At 38.4% G+C, this 15,595-nt stretch overlaps 1 protein-coding gene and 1 pseudogene across 7 annotated transcripts in view; one reads left to right on the forward strand and one right to left on the reverse strand.

Moving 5' to 3' along the window:
- DST (dystonin) overlaps nt 1-15,595 on the reverse strand; it is a 497,583-nt gene that overhangs the window by 478,477 nt on the left and 3,511 nt on the right. The gene's annotated exons all lie outside the window — the stretch shown is intronic.
- Nucleotides 1,252-3,565, forward strand: LOC132667945 (nucleophosmin-like; annotated as a pseudogene).

The raw sequence follows: 15,595 nt of genomic DNA on the forward strand, positions 1-15,595 counted from the left end.
GAATGCAATGCAGCCGCACACCCTGAAACCCAGAGCTAGGTACTGAGGATCAGAGAGAGAGAACTCCAAGAGAAGACCCCTTATTCTGACTTGCAGAGTGAGGAAGGGAGTGCAAAAATCCCCCCCCATTTTCTCTCCAAACTTCCAGCCCTCAAGCAATCCCACTGGCAGTGACATTAGAAGTCCCAAAAAAATAGGAACTAAAACTCTTAGGAAGGAAACCTTCCTCTCTGATCCCAAGAGAGTGGGGTCAACTCTCACCACTTTATATTCTGTGTTCCTGCCATTTAGCCCTGGATGCAGGCATAGTCACAGAAGTGTGCAACAGAACACACACTTTTTAATGAAAGCCCCAACTTTCTGACCAGATAGAAGAAAAAAGAAATCTGAAAGCACTGCCAACTATACAGAAAGACAAAGAACTAAAGGGGAATACTATTAAGCCAACAAATTAGACAATTTAGGTGAAATGAACAAATTCCTACAAAGATAGAAATGATCAAACGGACTCAAGAAGAAATAGAAAATTTGAGTGGGCATATAAAAAGTAAAGAAATTGAATATTTAATTTTAAATTGATAACTTAAAATAGTCCCACAGAGAAAACACCAGCCTCACATGGCTTCGCTGATGAACTCTACTAATATTTAAAAGAATATCAATAATTCATATAAAATAAAGAAAAATTCTAAATGGATCAGAGACTACATGTAAGAATCAAAACTCTAAAATTTCCAGAAAAAAAATAACAGAAAATTTTCATGACTCTAGGAGGCAAAGAATTCTTAGATATGATATCATAAAGGAAAATAATTGACAAATTAGACTTAACAAAAAAATTAAAATTTTACACTTAAAAAGGTAGCACTAAATAAATGAAAAGACAAACCATAGACCATAAGAAAACATTCACAAATTTTATGTCTGTTAAAGGACTTATATCCAGATTATACAAAGAACTCTTACAAGAAGACACAGAACCCAGCTTAAAAATGGGCAAAGAGGGGCGCCTGGGTGGCGCAGTCGGTTAAGCGTCCGACTTCAGCCAGGTCACGATCTCGCGGTCCGTGAGTTCGAGCCCCGTGTCAGGCTCTGGGCTGATGGCTCGGAGCCTGGAGCCTGTTTCCGATTCTGTGTCTCCCTCTCTCTCTGACCCTCCCCTGTTCATGCTCTGTCTCTCTCTGTCCCAAAAATAAATAAAAAACGTTGAAAAAAAAAATTTAAGAAAAATGGGCAAAGATCAGCCCTGGTATGAGTCACCCTGTGTGGCTATTCTCTGGAGCAGCAGTCCTTTATCTCCATCTACCTTCTCTCCTACCTGCGTATGGACTGAAGCCCCAGAACTATCTTTCCAGGTATGAACTACAAGCTGACAAAAATTATCAGTTTAAGATGGATAATGATGAAAATGAACACCAGTTATCTTTAAGAATGGTCAGTTTAGAGACCAGTGCAAAAGATGAACTGTACAATCATGTATTTGATAAGGCATTAATATCCAAAATATATAAAGAACTGAAACAACTCAAGAGAAAGAAAACAACCCAATTAAAAAATAGGCAGATCTGAACAGAGAGCTTTCTTTTCTTGTACCTATAATCCCATTTATATGTGGAATCTATAACAAAACGAAACAAAAGATCAAACTCATAAACACAGAGAACAGATTGTGGTTGCCAGAGGAGGAGGAGTGGAGGATAAACAAAATATGGGAAGGGGTCAAAAGATGCAAACTTACAGTTATAAAATAAATAAGCCAAGGAGAGGTCATACACAACCTGGGGACTATGGCTGATAATACTGTATGGTATATTTGAAAGTTGCTCTGACAGTGAATCTTAAAAGTTTTCATCATAAGAAAAAAACTTTGTAACTATGTGTGGTGATGGATGTTAATTAGACTTATTATGGTGATCATTTCACAATATATATAAATATTGAATCATTATGTTGTACACCTGAACCTAATATGTTGTATGTCAATTGTCTTTCAATTTAAAAAAATCAAATTAAGAGGCACCTGGGTGACTCAGTTGATTAAGCATCTGACTCTTGATCTCAGCTCAGATCTTGATCTCAGGGCCTTGAGTTCAAGCCTGGCACTGGGCTCCGTGCTTGGCATTATGCCTACTTAAAAATAATAAATAAAGGACGCTTGGGTGGCTCAATCAGTTAAGCATCTGACTTTGGTTCAGGTTATGATCTCACAGTTTGTAGGTTCCAGCACTGTGTCGGGCTCTGAGCTGACAGCTCAGAGCCTAGAGCCTGCTTCAGATCTGTGTCTGCCTCTCTCTCTGTCCCTCCCCCACTCATGTGCTGTCTCTCTCTCTCTCTCAAAAAATAAACATTAAATAAATAAATAATAAAATCAAGTTAAGTCATTAATCTGTTCCTCTACACAATTGATTTATTTTGAGAACATTATATAAATGTTTGATTCTTATATGTAGGACATAACCCACTGTTCATTATTTTTGTTAAATCCTATATAGCCTTTTACCTTTTCATTGGTACGTTTCATTCATTTACATGTATGTGATAATAAATATATCTGATCTTCAGTCTAAAAAAAAAAGATGAATTGTACAATGTTGAGGCAGAGACAAGGAATTATGAAGGCAGCCCAATTACAGTAACACTGACAACTTTGAAAATGTCTGTACAGTCAATGATTTCCTTTGGGTGCTTTGGCATAACACCACCTGTGGTCTGTGCTTCAAGGCTGTGCATTTCTGTGGATAGCATTTAGTACTATGTAGGAAGATGCACAGTCAGAAGATGAAGAGGAGGAAGATGTGAAACTCCTAAATATACCTGGAAAGCGATCTGCCCCTGGAAGTGGTAGTAAAGTTCCACAGAAAAAGGTAAAACTTGGGGCGCCTGGGTGGCTCAGTCGGTTAAGCGTCCGACTTCAGCTCAGGTCACGATCTCACAGTCCATGAGTTCGAGCCCCGCGTCAGGCTCTGGGCTGATGGCTTAGAGCCTGGAGCCTGCTTCCGATTCTGTGTCTCCCTCTCTCTCTGCCCCTCCCCAGTTCATGCTCTGTCTCTCTCTGTCCCAAAAATAAATAAACGTTAAAAAAAAAAAAAAAAAGAAAGAAAAAGGTAAAACTTGTTGCTAATGAAGATGATGATATGATGGAGAGGAGGAGGAAGATGATGATAATGATGATGATTTTGATGAGAGAGCTAAAGGGAAAACCCCAGTAAAGAAATCTATATGAAATATTCCAGCCAAAAATGCACAGAAATCAAACCAAGAATGGAAAAAACTCAAGACCATTAATACCAAGATCAAAAGGTTAAGAATCCTTCAAAAAAACAAGAAAAAAAAAAAAAACCTTAAAACACAGAAAGGACCTACTTCCATAGAAGACATTAAATAATGCAAAATGCAAATAAGTTCAGAAAAAGGTAGTTATCTTCCCAAAGCGGAAGCCAAAGTCATCAATTATGAGAAGAATTGCTTTGGATGACTGGCCAGGTGGCATATTCAAGATCTCTGGCAGTGTAGGAAATCTATTTTTTTTAATGTTTATTTATTTTTGAGAGAGGGCAAGCACTAGCCAGTGAGGGGCTGAGAGAAGTGGTTACAGAGGATCTGAAGCAGGCTTTGCTCTGACAGCAGCCTGATGCTGGGCTCGAACTCAACTCAAGATTCGTGAGATCATAACCTGAGCCAAAGCCAGCCCCTTAACTGGCAGAGTCACCCAGGCGCCCCTGAGGAAGTCTCTTTTTAAACACTTTTTTAATGTTTATTTTTGACAGAGAGAGAGACAGAGCATGAGCGGGGGAGGGGCAGAGACAGAGAGGGAGACACAGAATCCGAAGCAGGCTCCAGGCTCTGAGCCGTCAGCACAGAGCCCAACGCGGGGCTCGAACCCACAGACCGCAAGATCATGACCTGAGCCAAAGTGGCACACTTAACTGACTGAGCCACCCAGATGCCCCAGGAAGTCTCTTTTTAATAAACTAAACACTTTGTTAAAATTCTCCCATCTTATTTCACTGCTGTGAAAGTTTCTATCTGGCTGTCCTTTTTATGATGCAGAGTGAAAACTTTCCCTACTATGTTTGATAAATGTAGTCCAGGTTCCATTGCCAAGACTGTGTTGTCCAAAATGCCTGTTTAGTATTTTTTTAAGTAGGTTTCGCACCCAGTGCAGAGGCCAGAGTGGGTCCTGAACCTACAACCCTGAGATCAAGACCCAAGCCAAGATCAAGAGTTGGATGCCTAACTGACTGAGCTATTCAGGCACCCCCAAAATGCCTGTTTAATTTTTAAAGATGGAAGTCCATGCTTTGCTTGGTTTTAAGTATGTATGGAATGTTACAACAGGATATTGTAGTAGTGGTGGTCAGACAAATGGAAATGGTGGGAGACAAAAAAAATACAGGTGAAATATTCAGTATTTTAATAAAATAATAAAAATTAAAATGGCCAGGGTGCCTGGGTGGCTCAGACAGTTGAGCGTCCAATTCTTGATTTTGGTTCAGGTCATGATCCCACCACATGGGATTGGAATTCTCTCCTTGGGATTCTCTCTCCCTTTCTCTCTACCCCTCCTCTGCTCTCACTCTCTCTCTGTCTCTCAAAATAAATAAATACACTTTAAAAAATAATGTAAAATAAAATAAAAATGGCCAAAGATTTGAACCATATGAACATGAAAAGATGCTCAAAATCATTAGTCATCAGGGAAACGCAAATTAAATTTGTAGAATACCACTTCAGACCCACTAGAATGGCTATAATTAAAAAGGCAGACAATAATAAGTACTGCCAAGGCTGTGAAGATACTAGAACCCTCATACATTGCTGGTGAGAATATTAAATTGTATAGCCACTTTGGAAAACAGTTTGACAATTTCTTTAAAAATTAAACATAATTTTATCATATAAATAAGCAATTCTACTCCTAGGTATCTACCTAAGATAAATGAAAACATATGTCCACACAAAGATTTTAAGCAAATATTCATAGCAGCATTATTTATAAACAGCTAAAAACTGAGCGGGGAGAATTCAATGTCCATTAACTGGTGAATGGATAAACAAAGTGTGGTATATTCATAGAATGGAAGCTAATCAGCAACAAAAATGAACAACAAAGTACTAAAATATGCTACAACATGGATGAACCTCAAAAACATTAAGCTACATGAAAGAAGCCAGAGGCAAAAAGACTACATGTTATATGATTCTACTTATATTCAATGTCCAGAAAAGGCAAATCTATAGATACTGAAAGTAGATCAGAGGTTTTATGGGGTGAGGGGTGGGTTGGGGAGCCTAGGTGGCTCTGTTGGTTGAGTGTCCAACTTCAGCTCAGGTTGTGATCTTGAGGTTCATGAGTTTGAGCCCCGCGTCAGTCTCACTGCTGTCAGTGCAGAATCTGCTTCAGATCCCCCATCCCCTTCTCTCTCTGCATCTCTCTCTCTCTCTCTCTCTCTCTCAAAAATAAACATTAAAAAAAAAAAAAAAAAAGAACCACTATAGGGTGAGAGGTGAGAAAAGGAATTAAATGCAAACGGCATGAGAAATCTTTCTGAGGTGATGGAAAATATTCTAAAACTGGAAATTAGATGTCAAAAAATGTTGAAAAATTAAGCCAGGGCTAGAAATTTCAGGTGGAAGTAATTTACATATATATTAAATCTGAGATATTGGAATGGGCTGTCCAGGGAAAACAATAGAAAAACCTTAAAATGAGTGCTTTGAGGAGTGTAGTACACAAGCAAACCAGAGAGAAATCAAAAGATTACCTATGGTAGATTGCAAATGTGACCACAATTCTCTGCATCAGGACTCTTATCTCCCCCATTCCCTGTGACCTGCCGTGGCCAAAATAATGTGCGAACAGAGGCACTACATATGTTCAGAGCCTAGACCTCAAGAGGCTTCACTTATTCCACATCTGGAGCCCAAATCTAGCCACAAGTGAACCAACTTGGGTTGCCTTACTGGAAGAGGAGAGACCTGTCGAGGAAAACTGAATGTGCCTGAGGCAGACCAAAGACACAGGAGTTCTGGCTGCAATGAGCCAAGCCTGACTCAGATCAGAACCACTGCCCAGCCAGGCACAGCCCAAACTGTCAATCTCTACCTCCTAGGCACAGAAATAGAAAAGGGGTCAATGAGATTGACTCAGGTCTGGGAATTGTCAAAGTCACTGGTGGCAGAGCAAGTCACTGCAAGAGCAAAGTGAGAATAACAGTAAAAACTTCTTTATACAGTCAGCTAAGGGTCTGTACTGAGCAGAAGGGCAAGTGAAGTTAAGTCAGATAGGCTGAAAGTTAGGAGAGACTGAGACCAGAGGTCTTGATGAAGGTAAGGCAGAAACTCATCAGGAATATGTGATGAAGTACAGAGAAAGGAGGTTGTGTAATCAGAGATATTTCAGAATTCAAGATCTGGGAGTTACAGCAGTTCTAAGACATGATGAAATATGCTCAGGATGGAAAACTAAAGGTTATATATAGACATTTGCCCATTTCATCTTCATTGTCAAGTTGTGTAGAATAAAATTGTATAGAATATTCTCTTAGTCTTTTAATGTCTGTGGGTTCTATAGTTATAAACTCTCTTCCATGTATCACAACAGTGATTTTTGTTTTTCTCTTGATCAGTCTAGCTAGACATTTAAATACTTTGTTTATATTTTCAAAGAACCAACTTTAACTTTATTTTCTCTGTTGTATGTTTTTTTCTCTATTTCATCCATGTCTGCTCTTTATTATTTCCTTCCTTCTACTTACCTTGTGTTTACTTTGTCCTTTTTATCCCTTAGCTACTTAAAATTGAAAATTTGTTAAGATTTTATATCTTTCCTCTTTTCTAATATAAGCAGTTAAAGCTATATGTTTTCCTCTAAGCACTGCTTTGGCTGCATCCCACTATTTTGAGACATTGTGTTTTCATTACCATTTAGTTCCAAATATTTTATGGCCCAGAATATAGTCTGCCTTTGTGAATGAGTCATGTGAGTATGATGTTCTATAAGTATCAGTTAGTTAATGATAGTTGATGGGGTTACTAACATCACCTATATTTCTATAGATTTACTCTATGCATATTCCATCAATTGCTGAGAAAAGAATGTTAAAATCATCAAGCATGATTACAAAATTGTCTATTTCTCCCTCTATATTTTTTTAAGATTTTATTTTTTTTAAGTAATCTCTACACCCACCATGGGGCTTGAACTTATAACCCTGAGATCAAGAGTCACATGCTCTACTGACTGAGCTAGCCAGGTGCCCCTAAAATTACCTCTAAATTTGGTAATTTTTACTCCATGTATTTTGAGGCTCTATTATTAGATACATACATGATTATGTCTCCCAGAACATTTAGCCCTTTTATCATTATGGAACATCCCTCTTTACCTATCTCTATTTGCCTTGATACCTATTTCATCTGATATTAATATGGCCACTGTGACGTTCTTTTCATTATCATATGTATCATTTATTTTTTCCATCCATTCACTCTCAATCTAACTGGGTCTTTAAGTAAATCTCTTATAAACAGCATACAATCAGATCTTACTATGTATCCATTCTGATAATATGTCTCTTAGTTGGAGTATTTAGCCCACTAATATTTAATGCAACTATTAATATGGATTTAGGTCTAACATTTTACATTTTATTTTCAGCCTGTCCTCTCTGTTTTTTTTGTTTCTTTGTTTCTTCACTCCTTCCTTCTTTGGATCATTTGGATATCTTTTAGGATTCAATTTGGGTTTATCTATCAGATTTCCATTGTTTTTTATTGGCTATTCTGTGAATTATAATGTGCATTCTTAACTTTTCACTCTACTTAGAGTTAACATGCCACTTAATATAAAATGTAGAAATGTTATAATCATATAGGGAGTCCATTTACTCCCCTGTACTGGTCTATACTATATTGTCAAATCTCTATATATACATCATACATCCCACAATACAATGTTACAATTTGTGCTCTAAACAATGTATTTCAAAGAAATTAAGAGGAATGAAATAGTATTATATATTTGGTATTTCTGATCTGATGCTCTTTATTCAAATTTAGCACCACATTTCTCAAAACTAGTTGAGCAGAGATTACCAAACCACATTTGGCCCTCATGTGGCATGAACACATAAATTACACATTAAAACTGCCCTAATCTTTTCCCTTAAGATCATGACTGTTAAAACAATACCACCTGAGGGGTACCTAGGTGGCTCAGTCGGTTGGGCAGCCGACTTCGGCTCAGGTCATGATCTCACAGTTCGTGGGTTCGAGCCCCGTGTTGGGCTCTGTGCTGACAGCTCAGAGCCTGGAGCCTGCTTTGGATTCTGTGTCTCCCTCTCTCTCTGCCTCTTCCCCACTCACGCTCTGCGTCTCTTGAAAATAAATAAATGTTAAAAAAAAAAACAATACTACTTGACACCAATGTGATTATAAACAAAACATAAAATTCAGGCACTGGAACTGAGTGACAATACTGGTGATAAGGTATATTGATTACAAGACAATTCAGAATATACTTACATTGACTTTTCATTCTATAAATTGGAGTAAAAACATTAAATATTAAAATTTTTGTTCAAAACTCCCACATCAAAGTATGCAAATCCCTTCAATAACAAACAAAAATGTCAGGGAATATTTTCAATTCATTTTTAAAAGTGCCTGAATCTGTATTTTCAAAGTAAACACACGATATTAACTAAGGCATAACTATCTGAAATAAAAAATGAAAATCATTTAAAAAAATGAAAACCATCTGGGGCGACTGGGTGGCTCAGTCGGTTAAGCGTCCGACTTCGGCTCAGGTCATGATCTCACGGTCTGTGAGTTCGAGCCCCGCGTCAGGCTCTGTGCTGACAGCTCAGAGCCTGGAGACTGTTTCAGATTCTGTGTCTCCCTTTCTCTCTGCCCCTCCCCTGTTCACGCTCTGTCTCCCTCTGTCTCAAAAATAAATAAACGTTAAAAAAAAATTTTTTTTAAATGAAAATCATCTATTTCTCTTTAAGTAAAATGAATATTTGGAAATACAAGAATATTTGGAAGTATTCCAAATATTCAAAATACAAGAATATTTGGAAAGTTACAGAATCCATGAAAATTGAGAGTTAAACTGACTTTAGAAAACATCAAATATTCAATCACTTAGCAAACATTTACTGAGCTTTATTCTGTGCCAGACAGTGAGCTAAGAACTAGGGACTTACACTACCCTCAAGATACTCAAAATCTTGCAGAAGAGACAAACAAAAAACCTCAATTACTATTATGAAGGGGGAGCTAGGAAACTTTCTCTAAGCAATGACTTATGAACTAAATTTTTAAGGAAAGTCAGAAGTTAGCCTTTCGTGCCTGAGTATTTTTGTTTTTATTGGCAGTGAGTGGGCAATGAGAGGAATGGAAGAGAAAGAGAGGCTTTCTCAGCTGGAAATAATATGGACAAAAACAATAATCCTAAAAGGTCATGGTCTGTTTCAAGAATTGTAACTGTAGACAAATGGTTAGAATAGAACTATCACAAGGACATCAGTATAGGGATCATTTTGATGTTATACTAAGAAAGTTGAACTTGGGAGGCACCTGGGTGGCTCAGTCAGTTAACCATCTGATTTCAGCTCAGGTCATGATCTCACAGTTCATGAGTTCGAGCCCCATGTTGGGCTCTGTGCTGACAGCATGGAGCCTGGAGACTGCTTCAGACTGTGTGTGTGTGTGTGTGTGTGTGTGTGTGTGTGTGTGTGTCAAAAATAAATAACAATTTAAAAAAAAGAAATAAAGAAAGTCAAACTTGGGGCTCCTAGCTGGCTCAGTCTGTGGAATATGCAACTCTTGATCTCAGGACTGTTAAGTTCAAGAGCCACACTGGGTGCAGAGATTACTTAAAAATAAAAAATAAACCTAAAAAAAAAGTTGAATTGAACTACCTTGAAGGAAGTGGGAAGCCACTGAAAGATTTTAAATAGAAGAGGAATATGGCTTATCCAACCTTCCTCCCTTGACTACCTCTACTACAGAAACTAGGAAAAATAAAAGCTCACATCCCAAGCTTTCCTTTCAGATTGACTCTGACGCAGTTCTGACCTGTGAAGTGTAAGAAAAAACTTAACGTGAAAGGCTTCTGGCAAAAATTTTGATCCTATTGAACATCCTTCCTGTCCCTTCCTCTCCCTTCCTTGAATTTGGCCATGATGTCTGGAGCCATGCTAGCTAGCCATCCTGCAACCATGAAGCTCAAGCAAAGGCTGCGGCATCTCCAGACTTCTTGCTATGAGAGAATACAAATCCCTGTTTATTAATAATCCATTTTTATGTTGAGATTACTTGAATAAGATTGTCTCCCTGACTAAAAAAAAAAATTAAGAATTTGTATTTGAGAATGATCCTTATTAAATTAGTGTGTATGGACTAGGGATGAGGAGGCAGGGAGGCTGCTCTGGAGGCTTATTATAGGGCCTGAACTAAGGTAACCATAGTGGATGTAGTAAAGGAGGCATAGACTCCAGAGAGATTTAAAAGAGGACAGGATACACAGGAAGGGATCTGTCATATCTTCCAGATTTCTAGTTTGAGCAGCTGCAGAGGGTAGAGGTGAGTGTAGTGCCACTCTTCAAAACAGTGGCAGTTAGGGTTTGGGACTGATGAGTTCACTGTTAAGTTTGAGATACCTATGGTACCTCCATGTGAAAATGAGGGAAAAGTCGTTGACTGTATCTGGAGGTCAAGAGTGAAGTCTGAATTTGAGGTACAGATTTCAGAGTAACCATTATATGTAAGTAAACTAGAACAGTAAGTATGGCTAGATCCTGCAAGAAGAGTTTGAATAGGGCAGGCAAAACTAAGGCCCCACACACCTATTAAGATAAAAAAGTAGGTTAGTTATGGCTTAGGGCTGGGGATGGAACTAGGAAGGGGGAGTGGGGAGTGACTGCTTACAGGTATGGAGTTTCTTCTGAGGGTAATAAAAGTGTTCTAAAAGTAAACTGTGTGATGGTCGCATAACCTTGCAGATACACTAAAACCCACTGGCTGAAATATTTAACAATTTGGAAATCATTGATGAGCTAACAATGAGTGACATTTTTTGTTTATTTATTTTTTTATTATTTATTTATTTTGAGGGAGAAAGAGAGCATGAGCAGGGGAGGGGCAGAGAGAGAATCCCAAGCAGGCTCCATGCTCAGCACACAGAGCCCAATGCAGGGGCTCTGTCTCATGACTGTGATATCATGACCGTGAGATTATGACCTGAGCCAAAATCAAGAGTCAGATGCTTAACCAACTGAACTATGCAGGTGCCCCAAGAGTAAGTGATTTTTAGTAGCAGTGGCAGAAGCCAGATTACACAAAGTTGAGGAATAAATGAGAGGTGAGGAACAGAAGGTGACAAAGAATCTTTTTCAGGAAATGTTTCTTGCCAAGAGAAGAACTGGTGGTATAGGGAGGTTTGTATTGTTTTCAAAAGGCAACACAGGGGCTCCTGGGTGGCTCAGTCACTTAAGTGACTGCCTCTTGATTTCAGCTCAGGTCATGATCTCATGGTTCATGAGATCAAGCCCAGTGCCGGACTCCCTCGTGCCGAGCATGAAGCCTGCTTGGGATTATCTCTCTCTCCCTCTCTCTCTCTGTCCTCCCCCCCACCCTCGCTCATGCTCTCTCTCTCCCTCAAAATAAATAAATAAACTTAAAAACAAAAAAGGCAGTACAAATGATCCTTATGTGTTAAGGAAAGGAGCCTACAAAGGGGAAGCAAAAGAAGTTAACAGAGGAGGGGATGATTCATGGACCAACATCCCCCAAGAGCTAGGAAGAAAAGGAACTCACCACATAAGCATGAAATACTAGAAAGGAGGACAGATGGGTTGTCTATCAGACTAGGAGGAAAGTTTAAGATATACTTTGTTTGTAGGAGCCAAAAAGCTTATTGCTTGATGGCACTGATATTCTCTGTGAGTTAGGAGGAGACAAAAGTCACAGGCCGAGGGTGAAGGAGTAGGCTTGAGGATTTAAGGAGGACATAAACACTTAGAATAATTCCTATGGGAGACATATTTGCAAGGAAGAAGTTTAAAAGCAGAGACATATTTCGAATACTTTAAAAAACTGTAATATATTTCAAAAGCTGTTCAAAATGGGCTTGTACATAACAAATTACCTGCAAATGTATTATACTTGGCATTAGGATTTGTAATGACCACACTGAACACATGAGCAGGATGTCACAAATTCCCGGACATATGGTATCTGCAGTTAAGATACAACCCAGTGATACTTGAGCACTGGACCTGAAAAACGTGTTATCCTGCAAAAGTGCAGCTTCTGGGTGACCAGAAAAGCCCATACCCACTCATTTTCCCAGGCCCTCTGCAGCAGCGGACATGACTCTCCATTCTCCCTGAGCATACAAAAACAAAAAAACAAAAAAACAGTGATAGGGCTGTTTTGCTATAGTTGCTGGGAAAGAAATCAAAAAGTGATTTTTTTGCTTCTCTTGAGAGGGCTGATAGCAGGTGCCTTCCTAAAGTGTTCAAACAAAATAATGTTATGTCAAAGTCCTTTGCTAACTGTCAATAGTATGCAAAAAATATTGTTATTGTAGCTGGCATCCACTTATATTTCTACCTCTACACTTCTTTTTGCAATCTCAGGAACCCTTTTTTCTAATCATATTAGCATATTCTGAGCTCTGAAAAGAGGCACATGCCTTCCTAAATCTTTGCCTATCCTTACGTGTTCTGCTGGGGGATTGCTCTCATTTCCTCTCTGTCTTGCCAGATACTACCCAACCTGAATGCTTCAGTGTAAATATCACCGCCTCCTGCAAGGCCTTTCTGATCACCCTAGCTAGAAGCAGTCATTTCACCAGGACGATTCCAACCATTCCTTTTCTATACATAATTTGTTCCTTGGTATTTTTGTTAGTTATATCTTTATCTTCATCTGCCTTAATCTCCTAGAAGGCAGGAATCATGTTTTACATGATGCCTTTTTAGCATGATGCTTTGCACATAGCAGAAACATGGCCTATTACTTCTGGAGGGGCTTCAGATATCATCTTCATGTTACCAGTGAACACCAAGTCTAAGTCTCAGAGATACTAAGAGACTTGACCAAGATCACCCAGTTAGTGGCACAGCTGGAGCCCCAAATCAGGATTTTAAACTCTACGCTTACCTTCCTTTCTTTAAACCAATACTTGTTGTTAGCCTAGTTCTATTTTGTAATCCGAATCTCAAAAAAGAGTCACTCTTGAGCCTTAAGATTAGGCAAAGATTCAAACTTCTCTGGAAAAGCTTTTGTTACAACTTTTATCTAGATGCATTTAACTGGCTTGGATTGCACGGGGGAAAAAATGGGTTTCTATTCTTTCTCCTTTTTTTTTCTTTTAGCATTCTGTTTGGTTGCCATGTAGCTAATATAAGGGTAAATTATATGGTAGTGGTGACTCTGGCATAATAAAGCTCTGTGAACAGGGTGAATTTGTCTTTTTTTACAAATGTATTGGCTGTACTTGTACACCCTAGCCTTTGATGCTCTTGCCACATTTGTGATTCATAGTTGGAAACAGCACAGCAGTTCAGTTACCGTAACAGAAGAAACCAGCAACTATACAATTTCAGCACTGATATTGGAAATGACCTAGAAGCAATCGTCAAGGACAGGGCTATACCTCAGACCTTCGGTTAGCCCTACTATCTAACGTCACACTTTGTACAGAACAAAAATGTAAGTGTATTTATTTTGAAAATAACTGAGTGAAGCTAAATTAATACCATATCATGTATAGACTTCAATTTATGACTGATTTAATTAGTATAAATTAATTTAGACCTAGAATTTAGTTCTAAGCAAAGAATTTATTTATAAAGATAATCCAATTTAAAAGAGAGCTAAATAATAAACTATCACTTTCTCTAATTCACTAAATTGGGTAATTCTCAATGAAATACAGAAGTTTAACGAGAAGCTATGAAATATGGTTATTTTGCTGACTATTCTTGCACAGTTTGTTAAAGGAACACTCTGAGAACATAATGAGGCCAAGAGAGTTTGTGTGGACTATCCTTTCATCTACGATAACTTGGATAATCATTGGAAGTCTAAAGGATTTACCTAATTCAGCTCTGTAAGAAATTCACTCAATTTAGCTTGTCTCTTTCATTGAGAATGTTGAGCATATTATTCTCTGAGCTATGAGTGACACAGTTAAACACCATAGGGCAGACAAAATGTAGCCAGAGAGTTCTTGTTTTACTCAGTCCTTATCTTGCTATGTGACTCTTTGAGAACTGCTTAGCTTGAGTTAACTCTTTTGGTTCCTTAACCTGAAACGGGAAGTGAAGATATTTACTCAAATCCTGATAGACACACAACACACTCGTCCCCTTCCTTATATGAAACAAGGCTCCCCTTATTCCACTGAGCTGATGAATAGGGATCATTTACCACTGTTCACTCCGGGTATTCTCAAAGGGCATTATAATTGTCTTCATCCTATTGAAGCACTCCCAAGGCTTTTTCTTGAAATCTCATGGTACCTCAATTACCCATATCACTTTCTGAAATTTCCTTAAAATCAGGATTGTCACTGCCTGATTTTTACCACAGGAATCCAGTGTAACAGTTAACCATTGTGTAAAGTCACAGCATAAAACATTATAAATCCTCAGGAAAAGTACACTTCTTAGATGTTCAGATTGAATACTTGGGTTTCTAAACTGTGTCCTACTTCAATGTGAAATCACTTCTCTTCATTTGCTATGAAAACAAAAACTACACAAGTTCTTTATATTCAGACATAAAACACACATTTCTATCTATCTAATTGGGTCTTTATATCTGTCGGTAAGTTGGAGTTATAGTGTTCAGACCTTGCTGGCTGGTTTAATAATTTCACATTTTCATATACTATTGTTAAAATTTAGAGGACTGTTGGGGCATCTGGATGCCTCAGTCAGTTGAGCATCTGACTTCAGCTGAGGTCATGATCTTCTAGTTCATCAGTTCAAGCCCCACATCAGGCTCACTGCTATCAGCACAGAGCCTGCTTCAGATCCTCTGTCCCCCTCTCTCTGTCCCTTCTCCACTTGAGCTCGCTCTCTCTCTCTCTCTCTCTCAAAAATAAATAAACATTTAACAAAAATTTAGAGGACTATTAAGCCAGTAAAGATGAATTTGCAAGTGTTGGTAGATGGTTACACTTCCAAAACATCTTATAAACATCTATGTTATTTAGTTGTAGCTTCATGAGGAAGAAATTAACTTCATGTTGAAGAAATTTGTTTATTATATACTTTGTGAGAAAAACAAAGCTGGAGCTCCTCAGGTGAGGGATGTGACTTTCTTCAGAAAGCAAAGTGGGTCTTGATGCCATGGTTTTCCCTCTGGACAAGTATGACTATCTGGGAAGGAACATCCTGAAATTTCCTGTCCAGTTGGACTCCTTCCTGAGCATGTAGGTAGCAGAAGCAATAACCTCTGCCAAGCAAAGCAGCACAGGGCTAACAAACTTCTTCACATGTTCAAGGGCTTTCCCAAAGCTCTTTCACATTTCCAAATGAGTCAGCATATCTTAAACTCATTTTCCTTATTTGAC

The sequence above is a fragment of the Panthera onca genome, chromosome B2, assembly GCF_046562875.1.
Source record: "Panthera onca isolate mPanOnc1 chromosome B2, mPanOnc1 haplotype 2, whole genome shotgun sequence".
Lineage (NCBI taxonomy): Eukaryota > Metazoa > Chordata > Mammalia > Carnivora > Felidae > Panthera > Panthera onca.